The following is a 7,773-nucleotide window of genomic DNA, read 5'->3' as shown; positions in this document are numbered from 1 at the left end:
AGGGGGGCGTGCCGTGCGCAGCAGTAGCGGGTCATGTACAGAAAAGGGGTCCACCCCCATTAGGTCACTGAGGCAAGGAGGTGGGCTGTGTACAACACTTCTTATCTGGGGGTTGAAGACTTCAAAGGATTTCTAATAGAAGGATACTGTAAGCTTAATGCAGTGGGAGCTTACAGACTTGTGCTCTTCTCTTAAGATATTTATGGGAGAATGATTTGAGCTAGCACAGAAGTAAGAAAAGACTGACAGGGTGTACAGCCGCTGTGATTGGTCACACCAGAGGGGTTCTTCTCCCTCGGTTACTTCCAGGATCTCAGGCCTGAGGCCTACTTTCCACAGGAACTGGATGCAAGGTACTACAAGTCCTTTAACAGGAGGAGAGGCACTTGCTCCGAGCCTGCCATACAGCATATGCCCTTTCAGGCAGGGACGCCACCGCCTGGATCTTTGATTCTCGTCCTGCTCTGGCTGTTTTCCCATGTACTGCTTCTGTTCTGTGACTGCTCTAGGCATTCCTCCTACTACAAACTACTATATAGTCATCTAGAAGAATTATATAAATCAGCACTAAATGTGTCAATACAGCTCTGACTACAATACCTATATGATTATATAGAAAGTTGTTTTTTTTTTTGCCGGAGTTTCGCTCTTGTTACCCAGGCTGGAGTGCAATGGCGCGATCTCGGCTCACCAGAACCTCCACTTCCTGGGTTTAAGCAATTCTCCTGCCTCAGCCTCCCGAATAGCTGGGACTACAGGCGCGTACCACCATGCCCAGCTAATTTTTGTATTTTTAGTAGAGACGGGGTTTCACCATGTTGACCAGGATGGTCTTGATCTCTTGACCTCGTGGTCCATCCACCTTGGCCTCCCAAAGTGCTGGGATTATAGGCATGAGCCACTGCGCCCGGCCCTATATAGAAAGATTATATAGAACTAAGTAGATATAAGTATTAACTATGATTATATAAACTAGATATATGTAAGCAGTAAGTTATACTTCAAGCACTAATTCTATAAACTAGTATATGATTATATATGCAGGATTATATAAAGGAAACAGCTGAGCAATAACACTATAAACTAGGATATTCTTCAGGCACTGGTTGGCCTGGGGTCTGGACAGTTCTCCTTCCTCAGTGCCCATGGGGGGTGTTGCCCACAGGTACTAGAAGTACAATTTCTACTGAATGAGTTATTGCTTTCATACCATCTTAAAGTCAAAAAGCAGTAAATCACACCATTGTAAATTCGGGACCATCTGCAGTAATAGGTTTCTCAAAAACTGAATAACTAAAAGCAAGGCAATTCATACTTACGAAAACACACATGCATAAACTGTAAAAGAAAATAAGTGCAACACCAGAAATTTACATAGGACAGAAGTGGTGGCTCACTTTGTAATCCCAGAACTTTGGGAAGCCAAAGCAGGACCACTTGAACCCAGGAGTCTGAGACCAGTTTGCGCGACACAGTGAGACCTTGTCTAAAAAAAAAAACAAAAAATTACATAGACATGATCATGTAAACATTGAACATTGATTTAACCAAAGACTGAATTAAACAGAATTTAATAAACAGTGCTGGGAAGATGGGGGAAGGGAAAGGAGGATGCAGGTGGTCATGGGTTAAAAAAAAAATTCTCATCTCCTGTAATTACAAGAAAGTGAGTAATGCCAGCAGGGTGTGGTGGCTCACACCTGTAATCCCAGCACTTTGGGAGGCTGAGGTGGGCAGATCACCTGAGGTCAGGCATTGGAGGCCAGCCTGGCCAACATGGCGAAACCCTGTCTCTACTAAAAATACAAAAATGAGCCGGTCTTGATGGTAGGTGCCTGTAATCCCTGCTACTTGGGAGGCTAAGACAGGAGAATCGCTTGAACCCGGGAGATGGAGGTTGCAGTGAACTGAGATTGTGTCACTGCACTCACACTCCTGGGCGACAGAGCGAGACTTGTCTCAAAAAAAAAAGGGTAATGTCCAAAACTGACAAATCAACAAAATAGCAGTATAGGCATTTTTAGGAATATTGGAGGTGGTTTAAACTGGAAGAAACAATGGAAAGAGATGAGCTGTCTACCTCTGGGGATCAGAGCAGGGTGGGATTGAATGGGATTGGGTGGAACATTGCACTGCTATTTTTCATCACATGACTTTTAGTACTTTTGACTTTTTTTTTTTTTTAAGTTGGGGTCTCGCTCTGTCACCCAGGCTGAAGTGCAGGGTAGGATCATAGCTCACCTATGATCATACATACAACACCAGAGCTCATACAGTCCTCCCACCTCAGCCTCTCAAGTAGCTATGACTCAAAGTGCACGCTGCCATTCCCAGCTAATTTTTTTTTAGAGACAAGTTCTTGCTATGTTGCTCAGGCTGGTCTAGAATTCTTGGCTTCAAGTGACCCTCCCTCCTTGGCCTCCCAAAGTGCTGGTATAACACACATGAGCCACTGCACCCAGCCTCTTTTGATTTTTAATTATTGTGCGCAGTTACATTATTTTCACAAAAACAAAAAGTAATTTTTTTTTTCCTTGAGACAGAGTCTTGCTCTGTTGCCCAGGCTAGAGTGCAGTGGCACAAACTCAGCTCACTGCAACCTTCGCCTCCCTGGTTTAAGCAACTCTCCTCCCTCAGTCTCCCAAGTAGCTGGGATTACAGGTGCCCACCACCACACCCGGCTAATTTTTTGTATTTTTAGCCAAGACTGAGTTTCACCATGTTGGTCAGGCTGGTCTCGAACTCCTGACCTCATGATCCACCCACCTCGGCCTCCCAAGGTGCTAGGATTACAAGCCTGAGACACCGCACCCAGCAACAAAAGGAAATTTTTTTTTTTTTTTTAATTGAGTCAGAGTCTCATTCTGTTGCCAGGCTGGAGCGCAGTGGTGTGATCTCAGCTCACTGCAACCTCCACCTCCTGGGTTCAAGTGATTCTTCTGCCTCAGCCTCCCAAATAGCTGGGATTACAGGTGTGTGCCACCACAGCCAGCTAATTTTTGTATTTTTAGTAGAGATGGGGTTTCACCATTTTGGCCAGGATAATCTCGATCTCCTGACCTTGTAAATGCTGGGATTATAGGTGTGAGCCACGCCTGGCCCAAAAGGTAATTTTTAAAAGAAAAAATTTAAACTGAGAAAAACAAAATAGCAAAAAGTGTTAGTCATTGATACTTACGTCTCTGATTTATTTTCATTCTGCTGACTTTTCTCTTTATCTTCTTTTTTTTTGAATTGGAGTCTCGCTCTGTTGCCCAGGCTGGAGTACAGTGGCCTGATCTCGTCTGACAGCAACCTCCTCCTCCCAGGTTCGAGTGATCCTCCTGCCTCAGCCTCCTAAGTAGCTGGATTACAGGCATATGCCACCATGCCTGGCTAATTTCTTTTGTACTTTTAGTAGAGACAAGGTTTCACCATGTTGGCCAGATAGATCTCGAACTCCTGACCTCAAGAGATCTGCCCACTTCAGCCTTCCAAAGTGAGGAAGGAGACTCCCTTCTCCGAGCCTGTGCTTGGAGAAAAGGAGGAAGTAAGAGTTAAAGGTCAGCCAGATGAGGTCAGTGGAAGGACTGGTTGGCGCCGCTGACCGGCTCTAGAGGTTAAAGATTAAACCCCCTACTCCTAACCACAGTCCTATCTATAGATCGCAGACATGGGATGGAGGAATTTTCCCCGGAAGGCATTGTTCTTGCTCAACTGCTCAGACCCCTACCTAGTCACGTCCCCTACACTTGCCTAATTGATCACGACCCTCTCACATGTGCACCCCTTAGACTGTAAGCCTTTGAAAGGGCTAGGACTTTCTTTGTCGAGGAGCTTGGTTGTTAGGCTTGAGCCAGCTGCAGCTCCTGGCCAAATAAAACTGCCACTTCCACCCCCAGTTCGTTGCTAAGAGGTTTTCTTCGAGGCCACTCCTGTTACAAAAGTACTGGGATTATAGGCATGAGCCACTGGGCCCAGCCCCAGTGCTTAACTCTTTATTTATTTATTTATTAATAGAGACAGGGTTTCACCGCGTTGGCCAGGCTGGTGTCAAACTCCTGACCTCAGGTGATCTGCCCACGACGGGAGTGTTCGTGGAAGGGGACCCAAACATAGAGTCCCCCCAGTGCTTAACTCTTGATTGGAAAATATGATAGAGTTGCCAGATAAAATATATTTAGGATATGCTTACACTAATTATTATTATTTTTTGGAAATTCAAATTTAACTCATCCTTTTATATTTTTATATTCTATTTGTTTGCTAAATCTGGAACCCTAAAAAGTGGACTCTTGTTTTCTCTAAACCCACAAGCTAGGACTGTGACCAAAGAGAGATACTGGAACCAGGAAGTTCTTCTGCAATTAATATTCACAACTAACTGACTAAACTTTCTGGTCGAGGCTGAGCACTGAGCGGTGATTTGGTATCTAGTACAGATGTGCATGGTGCGATGCCAGTCAGCCTCTGGCCAATCTCTGGGAGCCTAGAAGCATACGTAGTGCAGGTCTTGCCCCGTGACCTGCAGCAGCACACCCGCCTCCCTGCCCCTTTCCCCTCCGTCTGGTCCTCCTCTCTCCATCTGTCCTGAGGGCTTAGGAGCTGAGCCCAAGGCTTCTGCAGGCTATTACCATGCCCGGGATGCATTCTTCCTCCTGAGGGGGAGCAGGGCAGGATGAGAATCGACCTCAATTTAGCTAAATTCAGGAGTGAGATGACATCCCTGTCACTGTCTTTTGCTTTTTATGGAAAAAGCTATCTCTTTAGGCAAATTTCTTACACAGTTGCTTAATGTTGTCTACAACGTGCTTTATTTAAGAGTTTCACTCTCAGAGGAGGATTTTGTTCTTCAGTTGTGGAGTGATCTCTACCACTGATGGCTAAAGGTAGGAATGGAATAATTTTCTCCCTTTTATGTTTAGGAAGCTATCCTTTGGTGTTAATAGAATTAACTGTTAAGGAAACTGCCAGGGACAATGGCTCATGCCTGTAATCCCAGCACTTTGGGAAGTCAAGGCGGGCAGATTACAAGGTCAGGTGATCGAGACCATCCTGGCTAACATGGTGAAACCCTGTCTCTACTAAAAATACAAAAATAAGCCGGGTGTGGTGGCACGTGCCTGTAATCCCAGTTATACGGGAGGCTGAGGCAGGAGAATCACTTGAACCCGGGAGGTGGAGGTCGAAATGAGCCGAGATTGTGTCACTGCACTCCAGCCTGGGCAGCAGAGTGAGACTCCATCTAAAAAAAAAAAAAAAATACTAAGGAAACAGATGAGTCCTCCTGAAAGCTAAAATCATCTCCAGAATATATAAATATGTAATTTGGAAATACACAAACATAAGTTTATATGGTGAAAGAGAAACAGCTAAAATCTGGATATTTACAAATACAGAAGAATATAAATATAAAGCATTTTTATTGTTTTGACATTAATCATTTCTTTTTTTGAGCAGATGTTAAAGCACGGAAAGCCATACCCCAAAATATGACGCTTTAGCATGCTGAGTGCTTTGAAAACTGAAAGGCCTCAGAAATAAGCCTCAGCGCAGGGTCTCCCTCTGACCTCCCCCTACCTCCCTGTCTCTCTGACCCTATCTCTCCCCAAGTACAGAATGGAGCTGTTCTCTGACGTTCCCTTATCTACCCAGAAACTGGAGCCCCAAAGAGGAACACAACTGCCTTTGAACCCTTCCCTGAAATTTTCTTAGCCAGAGAAAATTAAAACTTCTATCACAGAGGAAGAGAATGAACATAAAACACCATAGCTACAGCCCAATCTTCATCCCAAACCATTGTTTGTTCTCCTGCCCCATTCAATTGCCAGGATCATTCACAAGATCAAGTTTGCCTTCTGGGTCCATTCATTCTCCACTAAAAATCTTTTACTCCTACACTCTCATCTCTCCTTCCTCTATGAAGAAGTGTCTATCAACATTTAGACCTCAGTGGGTTATTGGGTAATCATTCTCATGCAGTTCCCCTGTGCCCTGCATGGTAAATAAATTTGTATGCCTTTTTCAGTTGTCCCAGGTTTATTAGAAATCATTCAGCATTGCAGAAAAGATTCATACAGGTCCTCGAGGCGTTTTGAAATCCATCCCAACTGTAGGATGAGTGACCTGCAGGTTGGACAGACTGCCGAAATCCAAAAGCTTCAGCATTTCCTTAATGTCAGGATCTACTTCTGTGATCTCCTGATCCAGGGCTGAAACCTCAAGAACATAATTGTCTCTCCTTTCTCTCTCCTCCTCCTGCAGCTTGATGGAGATACCTCTTACTGGGCCTTTCTGAATCCACGTCATCAGACTCGTGACGTAGCCTGCTATCTTGTTGCGGAGCTTCTTGCTAGGGATGATGGCAATCTCCTCACACATACGCCTGTTTGTGTGGAAGTTGTTGCCCAGGCACGTATAGTACTTTTCTATGATGACCCGGGCTGCCTTCTTCACACTTTTGGTTTGAATGTGGCCCATGTTGGTGGGTCCTTGGTGAAAGAGCGCCTTTTGTCATTTTCAGTGAACCTTCAGAAGGTAAAGGGGGAAGCTTTCCCTCTTCACCCCTACAGTGTCAACAACAGCCAGCCAGGCAACAGTTTCAGAAACCTGCATGGGATTAAGATGATTAGCCACGTGGTTCTATTCTACAAATTAGTGGTCAGAATAACAAGAGTTTATTAGGAGGCTGAGGTGAGATAATTGCTTGAGTTCAGGAGTTTGAGACCAGCCTGGGCAACACAGTAAGACCTTGTCTCTATTTTAATAAAAATAAAATAAAATAAAAATATTTAAGTTTGCGTAAACATTTTCTTTCTTTTTTTTGTTTTTGAGATGGAGTCCCACTCTGTTGCTCAGGCTGGAGTGCAATGGTGCAATCTTGGCTCAATGCAACCTCCAGCTCCTGGGTTCAAGCAGTTCTCTTGCCTCAGCCTCCTGAGTAGCTGGAATTACAGGCAATCGCCACAACACCTGGCTAATTCTTTTGTATTTTTAGTAGAGACGAGGTTTCTCCATGTTGGCCAGGCTGGTCCTGAATTCCTGACCTCAGGTGATCCGCCTGCCTCAACCTTCCAAAGTGCTGGGATTATAACTGCGCCCGGCCTGCTTAAACATTTTCAAAGCTTTCTAAAAACAAATGGCTTTGGCCATATAAATATTTTTAAATCGTAAAATAATCATGTAAAATACTCAGGTTAAATCATGCATTTATTGTAGAGCTGTGAGATGACCATTCTTTTGAATCCTCCCAATTATTTAGGAGCTCAGTTCAATCCAAGGAAGTCTTTGTATCTTTCAGACAGCTCTTATTGTTTAAAGGTCTTCCATTTAAAGACAAAATCTAGCTTTAAGTAGCTCTCTAGTCCTATGCTTGCCTTGAAAATTAAGGAAGAACAAGCCATCTTCTACAAAACAGTCTTCAAAGGTCTGAAGACATTACAGGGCCTCTGGAACTGCCTCCTCCGCTTCACATGTAAGCTGGTCTGCAGTTCTCCTCCATCTTCCTGTGAGCACTTTAGTTCACCGATGCTCGCAGGCTTAAAATAAGACACTCACACTGAAGTTCTCCTGGTATGGCCTGAGGCTAGCAAAACAGTGAAGGACTGACTTTCTGTGATCTGAAAGCTGAACATCTATCCAGTAAAGTAAAAGCTAGTAGAATACTGTTTTAAGAATACCAATTTTAAGGTTTCTGGCAGAGAAAAGACTTGTCTGATACAACAGAAAAAAAAAGCTTATGTTTACAACAGGTTAAAACATTCGTGCATTTTGATATAGAAATGCCATTTTATA

General features: G+C 44.1%; 1 long non-coding RNA gene and 1 pseudogene across 1 annotated transcript; one reads left to right on the top strand and one right to left on the bottom strand.

The window, feature by feature from the left end:
* Positions 1–2,914: 2,914 nt before the first annotated feature.
* On the top strand, positions 2,915–6,005 carry LOC128929929 (uncharacterized). The gene is made up of 3 exons (XR_008477251.1): positions 2,915–2,972; positions 4,802–4,868; positions 5,437–6,005. It is a non-coding gene; the product is annotated as an uncharacterized LOC128929929 (long non-coding RNA).
* Positions 6,006–6,051: 46 nt separating this feature from the next.
* On the bottom strand, positions 6,052–6,647 carry LOC100387560 (small ribosomal subunit protein eS17 pseudogene; annotated as a pseudogene).
* Positions 6,648–7,773: the final 1,126 nt, after the last annotated feature.

Source organism: Callithrix jacchus, chromosome 2, assembly GCF_049354715.1.
Source record: "Callithrix jacchus isolate 240 chromosome 2, calJac240_pri, whole genome shotgun sequence".
Classification (NCBI taxonomy): Eukaryota; Metazoa; Chordata; class Mammalia; order Primates; family Cebidae; genus Callithrix; species Callithrix jacchus.
This window is presented reverse-complemented; position numbering and strand designations above follow the sequence as displayed.